The sequence below is a fragment of the Colletes latitarsis genome, chromosome 2 (assembly GCF_051014445.1).
Source record: "Colletes latitarsis isolate SP2378_abdomen chromosome 2, iyColLati1, whole genome shotgun sequence".
Lineage (NCBI taxonomy): Eukaryota > Metazoa > Arthropoda > Insecta > Hymenoptera > Colletidae > Colletes > Colletes latitarsis.
Genome location: NC_135135.1, coordinates 21,158,921 through 21,182,580, shown reverse-complemented (window position 1 = coordinate 21,182,580; position 23,660 = coordinate 21,158,921). Strand labels below are relative to the sequence as shown.

At 44.0% G+C, this 23,660-nt stretch overlaps 1 protein-coding gene across 1 annotated transcript in view; it reads left to right on the top strand.

The window, feature by feature from the left end:
• Positions 1-13,776: 13,776 nt before the first annotated feature.
• The window catches only part of Toll-6 (Toll-like receptor 6), a 77,525-nt gene continuing 67,641 nt past the window's right edge, over positions 13,777-23,660 (top strand). The window contains exons 1-4 of the transcript XR_013081073.1: positions 13,777-13,816; positions 14,123-14,245; positions 14,366-14,695; positions 14,798-14,887. The gene's annotated coding sequence lies outside the window, so the exon portion shown is untranslated. The remainder of the gene's footprint in view (positions 13,817-14,122; positions 14,246-14,365; positions 14,696-14,797; positions 14,888-23,660) is intronic.

Sequence of the window (23,660 nt, the reverse complement as noted above, 5' to 3'; positions counted from 1 at the left end):
GAACGCTCGACCAATTTGGTAAAATTTCTTACCAAAAAATAAGCGAGTCGTCGAGGAAAATTCCTCGATCGAAGCAATGCACTTTAGGTCGGGACGAAATAATCCATTTTCCTCGAACCCGAAGTACAAAGTTCTTTGGAAGTTTGTATATAGGGCGCGGCGTGCAATTGAAACAGGTTACGTTCAAGATGGACAAAAAATTCCAGACTGGATTCATCCCTGCCACTATCATTTCTTTGGTCGCGGATGTTAAGGGTCTCGGATGCAAGAGAAAACGACGAAACCGACGACGATGAGGCGGCCAGCAAAAGTTTTTGTCAGGCCGGTGAAAGCCGCAGTCGCGATCCGGTAAATGCTGTCTTTGTTCGCGCGTACGGCTTTCAGCGGAATCTGAATTTATTCGACGCCACGGGGAGGAAAATTTGCGACGTCCTATTCGGCCGTGTCGCGGAATCACAAGGTCCCGGCAATTTTTTCGCGCCGCCCTTCCTTTTTCGCTCTTCTCCGCTGCAACGCTCTCCAATTGCATCCGCGCGAAACTAACGGCACCGTGCTACGCGATACGCTTTCCTTGATAAACGCTCGACTCGTTTTCATTTCGCGTTTTCAGCCTTAATTACGCGCTTCTGTCGCGCGAAACTCTGCAATTACAGATTGTCAACAGATTTAATTACGTACAATATGTTAGAGGCATCCAAAACGTTGAGTATTGAATATTTTCGGTCTGCTTGTAATCATCGAACAACGGAACAGCATTCTTCTCGATCGGGTCCTCGAAGATGAAACGGAGGGTAAACGCAGAATAGAATAATCTTAGAGATACATCTTGTATCGTCACTTTTCAGCATTGAACTCCAACCAGGCGCGACGACGCGATAGCGCGAATTGCCCAGTCACTAAAACGCGTCCCGCGCGCAACATTTTATCCCCAGAGTTCATCTCTGTCATCCGGCGGAACAATGACGGCGCGCAAGTACATTTTCGAGATATCCGCGTTACGTGTTTACGACCTTGAGTAACCTTGCGTCGCGAAACGTCGAGGTTGCCTTAAAAATGGCTATCGGCCCGCGATGCAAGAAACACAAGTCCCGTCGGGCAAAAAAGAAATTGTCTTGGAAATTTTTTTCGCGTCCTCGCCTATAAACCAACCTAATCTTCCCGCGCAAGAACTTGCGAAGGACAAAGTTTTTACGCCGTTGGTCGCCTTGTAAGAAACATCTGTTACAATCTATCACGCTGATTCGCCTCGTGTTCTGCGCTCAATCTGTTGGGAAACAGTTGACAAACGCTTCTTTTACAAGAATCATAAAACGCTTCAAACTGTCGACGCGGCTGCCGTTCAACTTGTTTCAAAGGCCGCAACTATCCTGATCGTGTTCTTTTTATTATATTCTTGACTCGAGTTATTACCGTTTTACGGGGAGTCTGAGATATTATTCTTCTTAAAGTTCCAACGAATTTACAGATGCTTCCGACAAGTCAGCTCCGGTCCCCGAAACAGGACGAACACAAGCGTCGCAAGAATCCAAGAAGATTATCGCTGATCGCATTAATGTCCGTGAAGTCTCGTCTCGGAGGAATCCCCAAGTTCCATTCAAAGCGCGTTCTAACCCTTGATCCTTTAAACTCGCTCGCACGATTATTCCCGACGGTGACCCGATCGTGGACAATAAGCCCCCCAGTAGCAGGGCAGCGATCGGCTCGCCAGCAGGACCAACGGGTCAGGATTGACGGAAACGGGCCGCGCGTACATCCCTTAAGCCCTTAACGCACTCCCGAGACTAATCAGATGAGATCTAATCGGTGATCCGCTCGGCCGATATTTGTACGCTGGAGAATTGAAAAGGTACGCCAGCCAAAAAAAGAGAAACGGGATGAAAAGAGGAGAGAACGCCCGGATTAGGGAGTAAATCGACAACGTAGAGGGAGCATGGGGTACGTCTCGAGATTTCCTTGGCCCTCTCGAAAGGCCGTGGGACGATATACCTAGCGGGATCTAGCGTGGGCGGGCACCGTAGATTGATACGTCGTCGTCGTCGTTGCTCGCACGCACACGAGGCTGCATTATGCGTGCATCGAACGACTACGACGACAAACCCTGTCTATCTGGACCCTTTCGCTAGAAGAATGCCGGAGATAAAATCGCGCAACCCCTGCACCGTCAACCCCCGACGCGAAGGGCTCCGTCGAGCATCCTGCTTTCACGGATACGCTTACATGTGCACGCGTGTGCACGCGTGTCTCGAATGTTCCTCGAATCGAGCACTCACACCAGTTTGGTTGGTTCGTTCGCTATCGCGACCCGTCCCGCTCTCCTTTCTTCGCTTTTATTTTCATCCCCCTTAAGGGACCTCGGAGCCAGTTTCTCTCACCCTTCCCCGTCCGAGCGATTCTGCCCTCGCGGCCACATAGTTCATCGGTGTTTTTAAAGCTTTTCCCATACGGAAAGTATGTGACAGTTTGTTTTGAAGGAGAAAGAGAAAGGGGTGCCATCCGGGGGCGGCAGGACGTCGGCGTTCCGCTGACACAGGCGACGCATTCCTTGGCACCATTGTACGCTATACCTTGAGGATATTTCAAAGTTTAATAGAGTTATGCCCGAGGAAGGGGAAGCAGTGTATTTGCGGTAGACAGCCACGCTACGTTCCACGGAGTCCTCGCTCCGAAAATGGGACCGGCGAACGAACCAAGCTTTCTATAGGGATCGACTACTATTCTCTCCTCGTATTTATATAATGGATTTCCCGTAAACCTGAACCGGTAGGGTTGGAAACTGTCTCTCTAAACTATCCTTTTACTCTGTGCAATCGTACAGATGCTCGCGAGGACGATCGTTGGAAAAAAATACGGTGACGCGTCGTTGTACTTCCGCTACGATACGCTTAGGATAATCTTTCTTTCATTCTTCGCGTTAACCCTCGATAGGCTCGGAGTCTACGCAACGCGCTACCGATGCAGAGTAAAATGATCAACGAACGAACAAATTAAGTAGAACGCGCGGCTATTAGTATTGAACGAAGACCCGTCGTGACAGATTTCTCGTTAGTATTAGCAGGTAAACGGTGCACCGGCAACGTCTGGGAGCACCGATCGTTTATGTATTATTCGATTCCCGGCCGTCCATTTATCCCATTTTCCTTCCTCCACGCGCATTAACACCAGCGGTCGGCTAACTAGATTCCCATATATCTCAAAATGCACTGGCTGCGTGTGTTGTAATTCGATGTGATTAACAACGCCGCGTGTTCGTAACTGTATGAACAAGTTGGCAATATTATCCACCTGGCCGTTTTAACCCCCCCGTCCCTCCCTTTACAACCAAATATCGCGCGGATATTGCGCTAGTCTGCATTCGGAAATTTAATAACAGCGAGGCTGATTTCCGGCCCCGGTTAAGGCTGTTCGTTTATCCGCTCGATGGGATGCGGGAACGCGTCCTCCTTGGAAATGCGGACTCGCGGCGAGCATCGATCTCACGGATTCTTCGAGTCTCGATTGCTCCGAGTGGCATTAACGGGAGCGAAGGAATTTTAAATTGTACTCGCACTGTTATTTTCCAACACGGAAGAAGAAGCAAAAATATTCGATAGAGTAAAACGGTCGTTTAAACGGCACGGAAAAGTTAATTTTGTTTGGCTTGACTCGCTCGTCGCGATATCGTCAGACGCTAGACGTCCCGTCGAGCTCGCCCTCGGAACAGGAAGCTCCTCCTTGTTCCCGATGTCTCCCGACGGTCTAATTAATTAAAAAACTTGGAGCCCCGGCTGAAAGTCGATCGACGAAGGGTGAAAATTGATCGGGCAGCAGAGTGTCGGTCTCGCCGGAAGCCAAGGGACTCTGTTCGTAAATCGCGAGGCGATCGTAGGAACGCGCGACGGGGAATCGGGCGCGGGTTGCTGGAAATTTTATTTCTCTAATTTCGGGGAACGGAACGGGGTGCGGTGGAAAGTGGCGGAAGCATGAAGGTACCGACAACAGCTGGCGCAATTGGCGACGCGTTAAAGCGCGGGCACGTAGCTGCAGGTATGTATTCGGAATACGGAAATACGGCAATAACCGGCGTGCACGGGACATTGTTGGACCGATGAAAAATCGGAAAGAAGCGGTTCTGGGAGGGCGAGGCACACGTTCCCTCGTACATTACCGGCGAATGCACGGCCACAAAAGTATCGACTTAAGTGAGCGGTGAGCCACATGTGCCGGAGTACCTCGTTCCGACTGACACGCGCGGAGGGCTGGATGGCCCCGCCTTTCCGACCAAGAGTGCTCTCACGGATGGAAATGAACGGAGATAAGACGGAAAATATTTCACCTCTGAGAATGTACAGGATCGTGAGGTGCGATTCCTCGCGCGAGACTCTGCTAAGCCTGAGAAATACGTTTCACGGCGCGACGCTGGTCACCGGTATCGCTCTACGAGCCTTTCGTCGTTTTAAAATCATCGATTCGATCATTTTCCAACTGAAAAAGTTGTATTAAACGGTCGAACAAACGCGTTGAATTTCGCGGATGCCGTTCGAGTATCTAAACACTCGCAGACGACAAATTCCATAAAAACGTCCACATCCGTTACTTCCGGCAGCCCTTCTACGGGAATCCGACCCCAAGGACCTTCCCGGTGCTCCGCGGCGGATGTCTCCGCAAAACTATTCGCACGATCCGGCAACTAAACCGCGCCAGCGCGTATCAAACCCAGCAAATCCTCCGGCGTGTCGCAAGTTGGAGACTCGCCAGTTAATATACTCCCCGGCCATAAATTACGACTCCGGGCAAAAAGTGTCCTCGCGCGACTCACGCGTGCAGCGGTGTCCGACCTCGCCGCGTAATGAGAGGTTACGTCTCGTTCACGGCGAAAAAGAAATCCACGCCGCACAGTGGTCGGAATTGAAGAATTCAGTGACATTTTGGCAAAAAATCAATTTCGTGAATGAAATTTAGAGATAAAACCACAAGTAAATTTTCAAAATTAGTAACAAACGAAGATCTGTTTCACAGACTTCTCCTAACATTTGATCCCTGCATATCTACAATAAGAATAAAATGTCACGATAGAAGATACACAAAACTGTATGGTGAAGCTGTAGAATTCCTTACCAAATAGAAGTGAAAAGCACACATTACAATATATGACTTTTATACATTATTGTCTTTATTGTGAAAACATATAATTGTCATTGTAATTTTTCTTAATCTTCTTGTAAATTAACATTCCTACATTACTCAGATCATATTCCATGTAATTATTTTCTATGGTACAAAAGTTACACAAAAGTGTTACTAAATTTTTTTCAATTCCGACCACTGTGCGCCATTGCCCTTCGTGTCAGACACACGCGACAGATACGCGACGGAGAATTGTTGCAAGACTCGTTAACGTAATTGCAGCTCGTTACCAAGTCGATTATAAAACCTAGTATTTCTTAAGGAAATTAAAAACCCATCCTTATACTGTGAGGTATTTAACTATCGACGAAAGCGTTGACGCGGACCGTTCGCTTGGGCGACGATATTTAGGATGTAGGGAGACAACGATGCATCGAGAGGGGTTAGTCGTTAAACAGATGCGCGCACACGTGCGCACTTTTGTCCGTCGGATTCGCATATAGGGTAGGAAAGTTTGGATCGAGCTATGCTCCGTAGTCCAACTAACCCTGGCTCTGCCGTGCGATTAACCACTTTTATTAATAGCCCGTATGTCGCGCGTAACCTACCGCAACGGCGTCGTGACCGATGCATCTCTTGGGTCCTCGTTAACCACTTCACCGCGGGGATTGTCGCGTCGCGTAACACGTGCCCGAACGTTTATAATCGCTGCGTCTTCTCCGACGGCTCGACGACGCACGGCCAAAGATTTATAATGGTCGTGCGCTCGCGTGCGACTCGGGCAAAGGGGACGATATGTAAATCGTGACAGTTACACGAGTAAGCGGAAAGGGGAATATCGTCGTCGATGGTCCGCGTGGGTAGCAAGAACTGGAGGACGGTGGTCGCGGAAAGGTCTGAAACGCGAGCTCGTCGGCTTCGTGAAAGTTTGTTTTCGAGCGCCGAGGGGACGACTCCGACCACCGGCGGACAGTATTTAACGCAGAGTTCGACTTTCAGGGAAAAGGTTTTGTTTTGATAAAGCCCCCTCGCGAGAGCATGAAAGCTGACTGCACAGGACTCCCGCGGGTCTTGTTTAAAAAATGGCGCCATAAACGTGGAAACGCTGCTCGCTGTTGACGAATGAAACGGAGAGAGCCGAAAAGGACGGAAATCCTCTCACGATACAGGAAAACCAGTACATTTTTTTCGCGTACCCTCTCCACGACAGTCTTGGATTCTTTTCATACTCCCAGGTCTGATTGTACGTAATCACGGGACGCGACGATCGCTTTTCGCGAAAATGTCGCTGGTTAAACGGCAGCGGCGTTCCGCTCGTAAATTGCCAGCGAGTACAAACATCCGATAAACAACGTATTCGTCGTAAAACGCAAAGGAATGTCGCTGTGCTAGCAAAGCATCGCTAGAAGAGGCATAAAGGAATAAACGATCGGGTCGCGATCGTGCATTTCAATGCGTCGAGCGGGGGCGTTTAACGAAGATCGCGAACTAGGTCGACGTAAGTTACGGGGACGCTCGATCGCATTGGTTGCGCGGATTATCGATGAAATGTTAATGACCGGCCGACTGCAACACGCAAAACAAATCAAATTTTATAACAGAGACGATATTTAGTGGTAGTCACGCTAGATTAAATATACCGAACGAGGGGAGCGAGTAAGCTGCACGCGACCGGGCATCCGTGAAATTGAACTATACACCGATAAAACTAAACGTCGGTTTACTGCTATTAAAATTCCTGGTTGCTTGATCGACGACACGTGCTCGTCAAAAGGAACCTTTGACTTGCCTATCAAGTACTCGTTACTCTACCCTTTTTATTTCGAATACTTTGTGTTGGAATGTGTCGTTGTTTTCTTATCGACAACATCGATACTTTGAAAAATAATTACGGTTGTACCGATCTTTACGATTTTCTGCAAAAATATCGGGTATAGTTGGTCGCCACTGGGCGATGCGGTTCGAGGGTGTTTAACCGCGGCGTCGATCGCCTCGTGTCGTCGCGATTATGGTCGGCCGATTGTTGTACTCGGCGCTTACACGTTTACGCGGCCATCGAATTGTCCATTTCGACTAGGAGTACGAACATTCGAGTACATGCGCGATTATGTTTATTAGTTGGCCGGTTGCTCGGCGTACACGTCGGGCTGCTAATGTTGTTCGCTAATTCCAGCCACCGTGACACGCGTAACCGAAACGCGAAACTGCTTTCGTGACAACGCTCGCTCGTTAATTGGCAATTCTCTCCTTACAGTATCCGTTATCGTAAATTTATACGTCGTTGTAACTTTACCAACAAGTTTTGAACTTTGTTTCCCCGCAACCGAGAACTTTAAAAGCGCGAAAAGTTACTTCGGGCAGCTCGTCGCTTCTTGTACTTTATCGAAGGACAATTGTTATCGCGAATGATATTAACCAGGCTCTTCCTCCCCAAGATCAGTCGGTTAATTGATTTTAGTAACTTTTTATTTCGATGCAGCTTCGGTTCTGCACTTATCGGCCAAATAAAATTCCGAGTTGCCGTTTCAACGGATTGGAAACCCACCGATTCGCGCGTCAACAAACGTATGATTGTTTTCGTATTTCGCATGTGGTTGGATCTATAGTTATTTACATAAACGCTGAAAATTTATTTGTTTCATTTTATATCGTACGCAATATCCGCCCCCGGCCCGACGTCGCTTCAGAAATCGCCAAACAGGGAACATCGCCGGCATTGTTTCGGTTTACAATTCAATTGGCCGTTCTATGAAACTTGATAAAACGGCTTCGTATTTATTACGAGCAATTTTATATGTCTATCTGGAATATCGAATCGTGCGTTAACGACGAAAATGCATCGAAAATTCAGGTTGCAATAAACGCGTTAAATAAAATAACATTCGAACAAAGGCACCCGAGGTTTATACGCTTCGAAGGAATCATTTACGAGAAGTATGCGCGCGTGCCGCGCTTTTGGCATTTTCTTCGGATCGTAGGAACATCGTCGTACCTTTTAAGCTTTACGAGGGTACCACTCGTGAACCGGATGTTTGTATTTCGCCGCTTTACGAGCGGTCGCGGCAAATGGTTTACACGAATGGCTTCCATGCATACGCATGGTTCTTCGCGGTAAGCTTCTATTCGTACGGGTATTCGGGACAATATGGGCATAGTTAACTTTACTCTCTCGAAGAAAAAAAAAACTAATAAGAGTACGTTTGTTTTTTTATCGGCGCCCTCATCGCGTAGAAAATGGATTTTTCGAAGGACGAAGTGATTTTCGACTATTTTTCAGACGTTTGGGAATCACTTTGCGGTAGTTCGTGCTTCGCGTTCGAACGCTTGAAAATCGCCGCGGTAGCTTCTCGACGGATACAAGGTACGACCACAGACCAGGTATACGATTAGACCTTTCACCCAATGTATTTTTTCGGCCCATTTTTCTGGGGCTCTAAAGCCCCATTACGATTTTCATATCACTCGCAACGTTACCAACAGATTTAGAAATAAACACAAGAGGAAGTGAGATAGAAAAGGAAATGATATAAATTTTAGTATTTTTTAACGGAATAAAAGCTGTACGGTCCAGAATTCAGTATCGATCCATTAATTTCATTGGAGTGTTCAATTAATTAAGATTATTTCAAAATTTCAAGATTATTAAGAGACCTAAGGATGTACCCCATTGACAAGTACACCGCAAATCCTCTATTTTTTATTTTAAATTATAATACCTCAGGCTGTTTCCTGATGCTGATGCACGTACTACCAGTGTTATATTTGAGGCATTCTATACGTCGCAACTCTACAAACAAACGCGATCAGTGACTATACGCAACGCTACACCAAAAGTAAAGACGAGGAATATAACCGATCGCAAATCTAAAAGTAATCAAAATCGGTTCATTGTAATTACAACGCAATGCAATCCAAAATTAGTTCGTACACGCAACACTACCCTGAAAAAAAACGCGTCGTTCACAACTGTAAAGTTATCTACAAAACTAATTATTTGCAAAAATAGCTACACAAGCAACGCAAATAATTTGTACTTCTTAACGCTAATAGCAAACCGGTATTAATTCTTATTCGCAACACTACTCTGAATGAAAACGCGATAATATTCATCGTTCGCAACGCTAAAAGTAATCACGACAAATCCAAATTATGTGCAACGCTATTTTTAAAACAAACGCGATCATTTGCATTCCGCAACACTAACGCAAACCACGATCTGCCCCAAAATACTGGCTGTTGATCTGAAAAACTACAAGTACTACAACTACAGGCGACAACAGTGACATAATAGGAACATAGAATGACTCTCCATCCTCATCCGAAGATGACGATGAAGAACCATTTGATGCAGCCCACTCTTGCGACAGTTTGTCAGGGCCTCTTCGACTCCTGAGAGTCTCTTCTTTCTTCGGCGGTCCAGCCAGAGCCTGAAACTTAAACCTACGCTCGAGATTCCGTGTAATACACAGTTCTCCAACGATTCTACGAATCGTTATCGGAACAGATGCAGAGAAACTCGAGCGGGACGAGCGTTTCGGGGATCCTACCGCGAATGAACGCGACCGCGAAGAGCGACTGTAAAGCCGCGCGATTCCAAGAACCGAAAGTAAAACCAAAAGAAACGGTAGAATCCGTTTGGATCGGCTAACGTTTCGATTCTCCAAATCGAACTACAGGTACAGGACCTATGGCAGTCCTGCCCTGACCCTACCTACTTATATCTAACACACATACCAGAAAGTAAGTTACCTACCTACCTAACCCTATATTTAAAAAATTGCAAAACTCATTCTCGCAAACATACACTCCACGGTTCTCACACATAATGTCCGGGCGCAAAAGCCTACACTAGAGAGGACGCCCCGGGGTTCCTCCGACACCCGAACATTCCACACAACATTCACACTCTAAAGGTACGTACCAATGCCTGAAATCAACCGACAAAGACTAGCGACCATTGCGTATTTCAAGTAACTTTCAAATAATAGAAGCTTTGATAAAATTATTTTCTACATTCTGCTGCTTAAAATCAAGAAATTAATTGCATCTACGTTTCATTAAATATTTTATGTTACTGTCTTTGAACATGCAAATTGTATGTGCAAGGTGAAATAGAATTTTATTTGTAAATTATATTAAAGTTTTAAAACGACGCAATTCCACAGCCTAACCACACACACATGAGAAATTGCGTCGCGCACGATACACTAACTCAATGTCAGTCGCACATAGATATTATTAGGAATTTTTAGAAACTAAGTCATCGTGCTCGTTGCCTTCGCTCACGCAAGTAGCACCTGGGCACTTGGGTGAGTTTAGGCAATCAACACGGAAAGGTATCCTGAAAATCCTCAACTAAAAAAAATAATTACTGTAAATACTAGCGTATAACGAAATGGTATTTAAATATTCTTTCTTATTTTATTTCTTTTACTGGACTTTACATTTCTGATAAATAAAAAGCAAAATTTTAATATACAATAATAATGAAAAATATTACTGGTAAAGGAAATTATTCTGATTAAAATTGAATTTTTTAAGACGAAAGACTTTACAATAAAATAATTTAGTTTGAAAATGTAAGGAAAAATTATTGAAGCAAACTGATGAAAATATTTAACCCTTGAGCAATTCTGTTGTCAAAGCGTATTTTTTAAAGATGAAAGTAGTACATAATGCATGTTACTTTGACTCAAGAATTTACCCATCGCGAAACGTCTTTTTGTACATGAATTGAAACATCAAATTTTTGAATAAGAAAAGACTTTGATGCCTGCGATATTAAGTCATCAATATTACAAGTCAAAGAATTTATTTTCATTTTCTGACAAATTTCACGTTATATTAAAAATCACGTAGCACAAAAAGACCCTAGCCTGATCTACAAAATAAAACAGTATAAATATGTTCCTATTCACAGGTATAAAAAATACCCATGGTCACTACTCGCCAAAAATACTACGTATACAACCGGGCACCCGTGTTGATTCGGACCTTTCGCCCTACAACATGATTGGGGACCGGAGGGACAAAAATCACAAGCGACTCACCAATCGTTGACTACGACGATTGCGATGCTGCCCAGTGAAATTCATCAGCCCAAGTTATCTGCAAAGTCCAGCTGCTGGTCTCCAGGATGTAAGGATGAAATCCATAGTCTGTAAAGCACAAGAAAACAATCATAAACTACTGTGCAAATGATAGGTATACATCTAACAAATTAATATAAAAGATACTACTTTCAAAACTAATTACAGATTTTTGATAATTTACAAAATTTTTAATCGTTAGCAAAATTTGAAAGTATTATTATTTTCTATAGATGCATAGAATAAAATAGGATGATACTTACGTTTTTTATTCGTAGACTTTCGCTCAATATACATATATTTCTGTTTTCTGATGCACTGATTCTAACACCGGCGTCGAGTAATTTCAATTTTCAAAGGAAAGATGAAAAAAAAATATTAAAAAAATGATAAACTAACGCGACCGAAAATCAAAGTCGGCGAATAAGAGGCTCTACTATCGCGATTTCGAAAACAAAGAGCCATGACGCTCTGGAAAAAATATAAAAATGCGCAATATACACTGACTCGACTTTCGCGTGTGCCTAAAGTATAAACGAAACTCGAAGCAACCGTGCTTTGAAAAACAATCAACTAATCTACGCAACAAACACTGACTCTACCGACCGCATTGCACGCGATCACTAAAATTTCTGAAAAAAATGCTGAAATAAGAAATAAGAAATAAGAAATAATTAAGTAATCACTCAGGCATGTCTATTTATAGATTTAGTATTAAATTTGACCGATAAAAACATAAAAATATGTAAACACATATAGGTACAAACTCACTTGTTGTAACGAAGTTGATTTCCCCAATATTCCATTTTCAATTCCTTCCATTTGCCATTTCCCAACATGGCGTCGATTGCATGTCGATAGCGTCCCTTCCAGTCGATCTCGAACAATCAGAATCTGTAACAGGAATAAAACACATATTACGATTCCTTGCGTTAAAATAAATGTACCTATAACTTAATTAAACATCGACTCAACTCGAAATATGATCCGTGAATTGTTAATTATGTTTACAGACTTCATAATTGACGACGATTATGTATGGGAAGAGCACGTACGAAACAGATGAAACATCTTTCGCGATTCCGATTGACTTGAACGTCAGAAAGGTGTTAATATTAAAGGAAAGCACTAAGAGACAGTAAAGGTAAGTACTAGGAGCGATTTGGAACATTAAGATGACAATAATTAAAAATTACGTACCTCATTAGATGCGAAGCCTGTCACTGCATCTCATCACACGAGTTTCCAGAGGACGAATGACGGACAGGAACGGACACGTCTCTCGCGGGGGGCGGGGAGCGGGGCGCAGTGATCACGTAGTCAAACGTCTCGACTCTCGATCTGTATTTAGGAAGAAAAGGTTAAACCTTACATCTCGAATAACTGAAAATAAATAAAGTAAATACAGAAAATAAATTCAAATAGATATCAGACTAACAATTAATTAATGATTTATTGTCTTTATATCCCTGTGACGTCACAATGAGTAACAGCCAATCACAGGCGCTGCTTGAACATCGAATATCGATATGTTAATCGACGCACAAGTAACTAGATCGATTTAAATATATTAATTATAACTATAGAAACATATAACGTGTAAATATTAACTTTTAATAGAAATTGCAATCAGTTTCTCATATAAATGTTCCTTTTGTGTATAGTATATTTTCCAAAATTATTTATTTCAGTTTTCACTAGATTTACATAAAAATCTATCTTGATTCTGGGTCGATAACATGGGGTTTGTTTTATGGTAAGAAGTTGGTAGTACAGACATAAACTAAGTGTGAAATAGATGTCCCAGCCGAACAGTTTTTCGTAACACACGGATTAAAGGCACAGGCAATGCATAGTGAAGATGTGTAAAGCAACTTTTTTTTCGTGTCGCACGGACAAGGAGTTTGAGAGCGCAGCTGCAAGGTGAAGTCGAGCGCGGCCAGTGTCCGCGAAGATAAACAGAATCTAACCGAGCGTTGAAAAAACAACAAGCGTATCAGATGACTGACCCTGGCTTACGAATGCTCGCAACGGTAAGAATAAAATTACTTTTACAAAATACTGTAGAATATAAAAGAAATAGCTACAGATAAATAATAGACTAGGGCAGTAATTAGTGGGAGTCAGAGTCCTATGACGCAAAGGAAAAACATCGTGAAAAATAAATGTCTTTCTATATTCTATATATATCATTTGTCTATTGTTGTTGCATTCACAAAATTTGTATAAAAAGCATTGATTAAAATAGTGATAATTAATATATTTCAATCGATCTAGTTGTGTGTCGATTAGCAGATCGATATTACATTTTGAAACAGCGCCTGTGATTGGCTGTTACTCATTGTGACGTCACAGGGATATAAAGACAATAAATCATTAATTAATTGTTAGTCTGATATCTATTTGAATTTATTTTCTGTATTTACTTTATTTATTTTCAGTTATTCGAGATGTAAGGTTTAACCTTTTCTTCCTAAATACAGATCGAGAGTCGAGACGTTTGACTACGTGATCACTGCGCCCCGCTCCCCGCCCCCCGCGAGAGACGTGTCCGTTCCTGTCCGTCATTCGTCCTCTGGAAACTCGTGTGATGAGATGCAGTGACAGGCTTCGCATCTAATGAGGTACGTAATTTTTAATTATTGTCATCTTAATGTTCCAAATCGCTCCTAGTACTTACCTTTACTGTCTCTTAGTGCTTTCCTTTAATATTAACACGTTTCTGACGTTCAAGTCAATCGGAATCGCGAAAAATGTTTCATCTGTTTCGTACGTGCTCTTCCCATACATAATCGTCGTCAATTATGAAGTCTGTAAACATAATTAACAATTTACGGATCATATTTCGAGTTGAGTCGATGTTTAATTAAGTTATAGGTACATTTATTTTAACGCAAGGAATCGTAATATGTGTTTTATTCCTGTTACAGATTCTGATTGTTCGAGATCGACTGGAAGGGACGCTATCGACATGCAATCGACGCCATGTTGGGAAATGGCAAATGGAAGGAATTGAAAATGGAATATTGGGGAAATCAACTTCGTTACAACAAGTGAGTTTGTACCTATATGTGTTTACATATTTTTATGTTTTTATCGGTCAAATTTAATACTAAATCTATAAATAGGCATGCCTGAGTGATTACTTAATTATTTCTTATTTCTTATTTCAGCATTTTTTTCAGAAATTTTAGTGATCGCGTGCAATGCGGTCGGTAGAGTCAGTGTTTGTTGCGTAGATTAGTTGATTGTTTTTCAAAGCACGGTTGCTTCGAGTTTCGTTTATACTTTAGGCACACGCGAAAGTCGAGTCAGTGTATATTGCGCATTTTTATATTTTTTCCAGAGCGTCATGGCTCTTTGTTTTCGAAATCGCGATAGTAGGGCCTCTTGTTAATATTTTTTTCCATTATTTCTATGAGAAGTAGAGTAACTCATTATCGGTATTAGAATCAGTGCATCACTGAAGAGGAGTTATGGGCGATGCTCCACGAGTAACAAATGTAAGTATTGCTCAGTTTTGAGCATGTAGATACTTTTACATTAAATTACGAATTGTTTTTAATTTTTACGGTAGATTATAATTGTTTCCTTATTCTTTACAGTTTCTAGATTTCATCCCTATTTCTTTGATGACTACACTGGGAAGCAGCATCGCAGAGGTCTACCTAGAGGTTCATCGTAGTCAACGGTTGGTGAGTCGCATGTGTTTTCGTTTCTCTGGTCCCCAATCATGTTGTAGGACGAAAGGTCCGAATCAACACGGGTGACCGGTTGTATACGTAGTATTTTTGACGAATAGTGACCACGGGTATTTTTTATACCCGTGAATGGGAACATATTTATACTGTTTCATTTTGTAGATCAGGCTAGGGTCTTTTTGTGCTACGCGATTTTTAATATAACGTGAAATTTGTCAGAAAATGAAAATAAATTCTTTGACTTGTAATATTGATGACTTAATATCGCAGGCATCAAAGTCTTTTCTTATTCAAAAATTTGATGTTTCAATTCATGTACAAAAAGACGTTTCGCGATGGGTAAATTCTTGAGTCAAAGTAACATGCATTATGTACTACTTTCATCTTTAAAAAATACGCTTTGACAACAGAATTGCTCAAGGGTTAAATATTTTCATCAGTTTGCTTCAATAATTTTTCCTTACATTTTCAAAGTAAATTATTTTATTGTAAAGTCTTTCGTCTTAAAAAATTCAATTTTAATCAGAATAATTTCCTTTACCAGTAATATTTTTTATTATTATTGTATATTAAAATTTTGCTCTTTATTTATCAGAAATGTACAGTCCAGTAAAAGAAATAAAATAAGAAAGAATATTTAAATACCATTTCGTTATACGCTAGTATTTACAGTAATTTTTTTTTTTAGTTGAGGATTTTCAGGATACCTTTCCGTGTTGATTTCCTAAACTCACCCAAGTGCCCAGGTGCTACTTGCGTGAGCGAAGGCAACGAGCACGATGACTTAGTTTCTAAAAATTCCTAATAATATCTATGTGCGACTGACATTGAGTTAGTGTATCGTGCGCGACGCAATTTTTCATGTGTGTGTGGTTAGGCTGTGGAATTGCGTCGTTTTAAAACTTTAATATAATTTAGAAATAAAATTCTATTTCACCTTGCTCATACAATTTGCATGTTCAAAGACAGTAACATAAAATATTTAATGAAACGTAGATGCAATTAATTTCTTGATTTTAAGCAGCAGAATGTAGAAAATCATTTTATCAAAGCTTCTATTATTTGAAAGTTACTTGAAATACGCAATGGTCGCTAGTCTTTGTCGGTTGATTGCAGGCATTGGTACGTACCTTTAGAGTGTGAATGTTGTGTGGAATGTTCGGGTGTCGGAGGAACCCCGGGGCGTCCTCTCTAGTGTAGGCTTTTGCGCCCGGACATTATGTGTGAGAACCGTGGAGTGTATGTTTGCGAGAATGAGTTTTGCAATTTTTTAAATATAGGGTTAGGTAGGTAGGTAACTTACTTTCTGGTATGTGTGTTAGATATAAGTAGGTAGGGTCAGGGCAGGACTGCCACAGGTCCTGTACCTGTAGTTCGATTTGGAGAATCGAAACGTTAGCCGATCCAAACGGATTCTACCGTTTCTTTTGGTTTTACTTTCGGTTCTTGGAATCGCGCGGCTTTACAGTCGCTCTTCGCGGTCGCGTTCGTTCGCGGTAGGATCCCCGAAACGCTCGTCCCGCTCGAGTTTCTCTGCATCTGTTCCGATAACGATTCGTAGAATCGTTGGAGAACTGTGTATTACACGGAATCTCGAGCGTAGGTTTTATTTTCAGGCTCTGGCTGGACCGCCGAAGAAAGAAGAGACTCTCAGGAGTCGAAGAGGCCCTGACAAACTGTCGCAAGAGTGGGCTGCATCAAATGGTTCTTCATCTTCATCTTCGGATGAGGATGGAGAGTCATTCTATGTTCCTATTATGTCACTGTTGTCGCCTGTAGTTGTAATACTTGTAGTTTTTCAGATCAACAGCCAGTATTTTGGGGCAGATTGTGGTTTGCGTTAGTGTTGCGGAATGCAAATGATCGCGTTTGTTTTAAAAATAGCGTTGCACATAATTTGGATTTGTCGTGATTACTTTTAGCGTTGCGAACGATGAATATTATCGCGTGTTCATTCAGAGTAGTGTTGCGACTAATTCAGTGAATAGTTTCCCAACTGACCGCTATCCATGAGAAGAGGACGCTAAAATCACCTCCGAATTTTCAGGTCGGTATGGCAATCATATTCGGCCACGAAAGTCCATAAGATAAAATGTCTACTCGTGTATCTCGTCTGTGGTACAAAGTTATAAATGTTGCTTAAAATCATTCGAGTTTTCCAACGCGTAACGCCCATCGATTCGCCCGTTTTATCCTCGCTACTCGACTTTTATGGACTTCCGTAGCCTTTATTTCGCCGTCAAGGATGCAGCTTTGATGTCTTTACGAGGCCGTCTTTCACCGAAATAAACGCACCGTTAACATATGGAGACGGTTCTCGAGCAACCGTAGCGTCCGTTCCGCGTTTATAACCGACAATGTGTTCGCTACTGGTAGTTGCAGTTAAACGGCGTAAATCGTTGGTCGTTTCCTGTTTAGACGATTCGGGAAAATCAGGTTCTTAATCGGTGGGTGGCCATGAACGAACCCAACACTATTTTACTTTGGAAATACTCGACACCTTACCGAGCGATAAAGTCGTTTTCATACTCCATTTGGTCCGAATAGTATAATCGGAAATGACAGTGTGCGTGACCATCTCATTATCGTCCAATCCCTCGTAACCAGCGTCCGTTGCATCGTAACAATTGCACGTTACGATAATAGGCCTGTAGTCTGATGGAAATTGAAGACTGCTCGTCTCGATGATAGCGAATAATCGCAAATTCGATGTTGATTGACTGTACGTACAAACGCGGTCGGTGTACCTCGGTATTGTTGCACGAATGCATTAGCGTATCAAGGTATAGCAGCTCCTTTTACTCTAATGGCCCCTATACGTGCGTTTAGATACTAAAATAAGAAATTTCGTTTTCGCTTCCGAATTTTCCCAAGTTGTAATCTGTGCGATGACACGTGCCCTCACGTTTTCTCTCCTTGTAAAGTGCACGTACGAGAAATATAATAATTCACGATACGTCCGGGTCTCGGTGCAAATACAACCACTCCGGAGATGAATAGTTCCGCGTGTTTCTTCCTCCGGTGTTGGTGGATTGGGATTTTTTAAATTTCCCACGAGGGTTTCGAGCGGAATCGCAATACATGGGATCGAAGTAACGCAAAAACGTCCCTCTAGCGTCGGCTCCGAACCGATCGAAGCATCGGGTGGAACTCGGTATCGCCGTGCGCTGGAAAGATCGCGTTTGCAACCGGATACGTGGAAACATCCCGCTATCGGATAGAACGTAAAAGGAGCAATCATATGCAGCATTAAACGGAGGAAGCGCTCCAGTTCGCGCCTTTTAAACTACTCCTTCGTGACGCCACGCCGTTCAACCTCGTTTAAACGTGCAGCCAGGAATAATAAGCGATCATTTAATCGTTTTATTTTGTTCGCGTTTCGATTCATCGGAATTTCCGCAATCGGTTACCACGTTGGTTGCATAACGCGGGACGTTGGCGGCACGAAGGTCTGAAATGCCTCCTGGAGCGCATCGCGAAAGTGCATCGCATTGCGTTTCGAATACGCAATATCTGTACTCGTGGCTCCGTCACCTCGTGGATGCAAGACACGGCTCACCACGAGCATAGGAAATTCGCGTCGCGGACGCACCACGCTTCGACTAGACGAGAAGCTATAATCGTTTCTGGTACGTTCCGCTCGATTTGCTTCGCGTCGCGACGACGACCAGGTCGCCGTGCAACTAGGAAACGATACCCCGTGCCGATATCGGAATCTACGTTTCGCCAAGTGCACGGGAAAGATGTCGATGGTGTTCCTCGAAAACGATCTCGTTTGCTCGGGAACGGTGCTCGCTGTTGGATTTCCATGTGCTCCACGGTAACGGCCTTTCCACCGGCACATTTAGCATAACCATACACGACGCGATTACCATCCGAGATCGAATATTAGTCGGCAAATCGAGTCACCGTGTTTACGTCCACGAGCAATTCTGGCCAGCATCGCCGTTTACTTTCGAGCGTTTCTTCTCCCTCGCGATCATTAACGTACTTTGCGAGTTTGTCGAAGGAACTGGAAAACGTCGCGCTGGAAGAAGTTAATCGACGATGACTTTTACCCCATGGACGTTTCTCGAACGAAACAAATTCGATACCGAAAAATTTACGGACTCTAAAATCCAAGAACGCTCTGGTAGCCAGATGGGAAAAGATCGTAAATTATTCGGAAATTGTTCGTTCTCTTAGTCGCGAGCAGAAGTATAACGAAAGGTATCCCAATTGTTGGTTTACAACCTGTATCAGCGGCCGCCGCGATCGACGAGAAGTCAATATCGAAGCGAATCTCGCAAAATTCCTAATGTTTCGAGAGGCGCTGGAGCACGCGAATGGCCCGGAAGCGTAGTTATTTTTCTCCGGCGAAAAATAGGTGGTAGGGCGCATCGATCGGCGAGTCGATAAAATTTTATTTCTCTCCGTGGATGTGGGTCGAGCAAGGTCGAACGACGAAAAAACGCCAGACGGCTGAGGTAAATAAATTCGAGACCAGGGTGTTTTCCGCCGTCAGCCGGTTCCCGGTCCACTCTCGGCCACGCCATCGGCGCGGATTCTTTTACTGTCTCGATTTTACGAGAGCCCACAGCTCCAGGTTGCCTCGATTACCGATCGAACACGCTTTTTACGCCGGCGGAGCGTCGCGGCAGTGAATGCAAAGTGCTCTCCTCCTATTCCGGCTCAATTTTCGTGTCCCTGATATAACAATAAAAATATGCGAATAAAAAAACGACGATGCTCGCGCCCGATCGTCCCCGAGGAATAGAAAAGTCTAGGGAATACCCGATCGGTAATGTACTCGCGATAGGGCAAACGTAACTGTTTCATTTTTCACGCTGCGAATCGCTTCCGCTGCACCGTTTCCTGGCTTTCCTGGCTCGTATCGTCGAGATTTCGATATTATGATAATCTACGGGATCGAATACTTCCCAATCGCTACCCTCGAAAGAAATCTTTCGCGAACGCGAGCAACTTTTTCTCTGCAAATTAGTCGACAAGAGCGCGTAACCGATCGTTACCTGTTGCAGTTTTTCTTCGTAAGTTTCTTCCTTCGCTGTTAGTAGCGTAAGGTTACATATTCCGTTAGGCTGTACTTTCTCCGGTAAAGATCTTTTCCATGTAAATTGAATTATCGAGGGTCGCGCTTCGAGGAACAGTCGTAATTTCTAATTCTAGTTCCGGGTCGACTCGTGTTCGGTTCGAATTTAAAGCTGCTCGGATATTCGAGATGACAGTTCCGCAACTACCCTCGTCGGCTGACCAACCTCGTGAAATTTTTGCCGGTGACCCTCCCGTTTCTTTCCCCGATAAAAGGCCTCGTTGGGAGTCGGATTTCTCGAACGAGTAGGAGCAACGCAAACGTAAGCCAGAATGCGAGGCCAGGGACGAAAACGGTCCGGCTTATGGGGTAATTATTTTTTCAACTCGACGGAAGGGGCGGGGAGGCAAGGGCGCGCACCGTGGGGGTCTTTGGTTGGGCAAGAGAACAAGGGTGAAAATAGAAGGGGGAAAGGTTGAATGTACTCTTGTCTCTGTAAATACGCGCGTGCGCCCCAATGCGTGTGTGTACGCGGTTGTCGCAACAGTGTACGATCCGGTGGACAGTAAGCGCGGGTCTTACGCACACAGGCCGCGGGACGCAGCTGGTTTAAAGCGGTGAAAGCAAAAGAGTACATGAAAGAAACGTTAATTACTGCATTACTGGCTAGCCAACCGTAAAATGTACTGCAGCTCGCGGCGCTGTTTCAGCACTACTGCCCGGGACCGGTCTCTAACGCGAGGGTAAATGCGAAACAAAGTTCTCGGCCACCGAAGATGCGCCCGAATAATACGCTCGGCTCAATGAGGAATTAAGGGTAAACGAATTATGTTTAGACCACCGAACTCGGACGACCGCCTGGCAAAATTGTCCTCTTGTTTGCGTTACCTCTGACGTTTTCTACCCGTCCTGTCAAACGCATCGCCATCGCTCCCGTTGCCCTTTTCCTCGGACCGCTTCTACGGCGTCGTTTAACCGGATAACTGGACGGTTTTGCTCCAACGTATATACAGTAATGATTCTTTGGACGAACATCGCTCCGGGGTTTTAGCGTGCTCATCTTTTATACAGCGGATTTGAAATTCGACGCCAGAGATATTTATATTAAATGTTTGACTGGCGCCTAAGAGGATCCCCCGATTGAGATTCCAAGAATCGTTACCATCTTCCATTTGTCATTCGATCGACTATCAAGGATCTCTCTTGGATATTAGTAGTGGTCCAACCGTTGTACCCTGACCGCAACAGGTGGGAGCAGATATCGATATTAGAATTCGTAAACTCTATTAGGGAGAAAGATTTATGTTGCGGGGCACGTCCCCGTTTCGCGGTTGCACTCACGAATCCTCCGCGAAGCAGCGCCGAGCGTCAGATCAATACTCTAAATCCCGGCCATGCAACGTAGTTGTTGCCGTTGTTCGAAGCTGCCTCAGTGACAGCGTGTCTTTTGGAACTGTCTCCGACAACGACTCCGCAAGTTAACTAGACACAACCACTTGTTGGCCCTGGCTCGGCTACGGCCAGGACTAATTCTCCGTGTCGAGCGTTCGAGCCAACTCCTCGATCCTACGGAATCAGTTGCGGCACCATGCTCTCTCCGTATTTCCCAAAAAGTTCGCCCCAACTGGCTGGACTCCGTCCGAATTCACGACATCGAAATAAATACCATGGACGGGGAACGATTATGTCAGTCCTGCTCCGTAGCGTTAGCGTACAAGGGTCGAATTTTGTTTGAGCTTTCGGTTCTGAACTGATAGTCGTAAAGAGCACGTAACGTTCGCGAAATAATTGCGAATTTTCGAGCGTACAGGGTGGATCGCAGCTATTCGAAGAAAAAAATCCGCACGATCAGCGCGCGACGAACGTTAGCAGCGAAATTGCAGCGGGATTTAATAAAAAATAACAAACTCTTGCAAAAGGTACGTCGGAACTTTTGGGGAAATTCGTGTTTTCAAAGGGCGGTTACCAACGGATGAATCTAGGATTGCACAGCGCGGCGCGTATTTCATCGAATATAAATATTTTTTCAAAGGGAGGAACCGAGATTACCGGAAATACCGACGGGAGGCGTTCATGGAATTGGTTTCGCTAGATTCCATCACTTTGTTGGAATTTAACGTCGAGCCGAGCGGCTGTACGTAGTTTGAGATTTTCTCCGATTGCGTCACACCGTTTACAGAGCTATACGGATCCGTATTATTCGAATAAGCTCTTTTCAGGGGCGCGGTTTCGTTGAAAATAACTGGAGCGCGGGTTCGGCGGTCGAAAGCGTCGAGCGGGTTTTTCTTTGCGCGCTGCCGAGTTTCGAACGTCGTGCGACTGGTTTAAATTTCAAATTCCCCGTTTAATTTATAACGTTGTTTTGCTTTCCGCTGTAAGATCTCGTTTGCCGAGGCGGCGCGCGGGGCTTTCGGTGCATTGTATGCATATCGTTGTTTATTCATTTCCATATTTCCGAGGTGTGCACGGGTAAGAAAGTAGTCGCGGGCTCGCGCGCATAAACCACGTTTACTTTTTTAAGCGCGATACACGTTTCATTTTATTTGCCATCTCGTGTAAATTCCTCGGCTGTACTACACGAGGTAACACGAGTTTTCCATCGTCCTGAGCGACAACAACGCCGGGATACCGACGGAAAAATATTCCCGGCAACACGGTGCTTTTTCACACGCGATCCCGCGATATTCTCGCGTCTCTCCACGCCGTCTGTGTATCTTTAAACTCGAAGAGACGTCGATTTCTCCTACTTCGAACGAACTATTTTCGCTATTTCGCTCGTCCAGTTCGGCCGCGTATCGTTCTTGTTGCATTTTTATTTACAAATTTTTCCAAATCGCTACGAATCGCACGGTCTCGCGTGCCGATCGAATCGACGGGATTCCGCTACGAGTTGAAATTGTGCCCGGTCCCGGGAAGCACGTAAAATTTTAATAACCCGCTGCAAACTGTCTCGAATTGCTGCCCAGAAATATTTATTTCTCGAATACCGATCGCAGAACCTGTTGCTGCCGGGCTTGGGGAAATAATCGCGGCTCGATGCTTCGGAGGCTAACATTGCACGGTCAAGTTCAAGAAATTGTTCCGGAACCCCTCGCGATAACAGTAGAAAATTACGTTATTTGTTATTTATCGTTCTACGGACTTTCTATAGCATCTCCGGCGGGAAGCATGAACGCACACACTCGGTGTTGATATTGCTCGACGAATGGACGTATTCCGAAGGTAGGTCGAACGGAGAAAATCGAACGTACGGGGACTAAAAGAATTCTAAGAGATCGTTAGAATTTTATAAGGCACTCGTCGAGTGTTTACGTTTGCCAAATGTTTCTTTCGACGCAAGAACTAACTTTTTGTAACAAGAAAATCAATCCTCGCGTCGACGGGATTTTCATTCCATTTCTCTAAATATTTTTTCATGGAACTCCCAGTCGATTCGCAGAGTTAATTCGCAGTTCGTGAACAGAAAGGAACAACTCGAACCCTTTGACTCGGTTTTCTGTAAACTTTTATTAAATTTATCGATTACCAATATGTTTGACAAAAATAGAGAAAAACAAGAAGGGGAGAGAATACTGCTGCGAGAAATATGCATCCACAATCGTAAGTTTCGTTGTCGCGGTCGCGCCACGCGTTTCCTCTTCCCTTCTTCGTTCTTTTTCTCCTCTTTTCGGCGTAGATCGCGGTAACAAAGGTGCGAACCGATAATAAAAATTCCAGAAAGACGGTCGTGGTATGTCA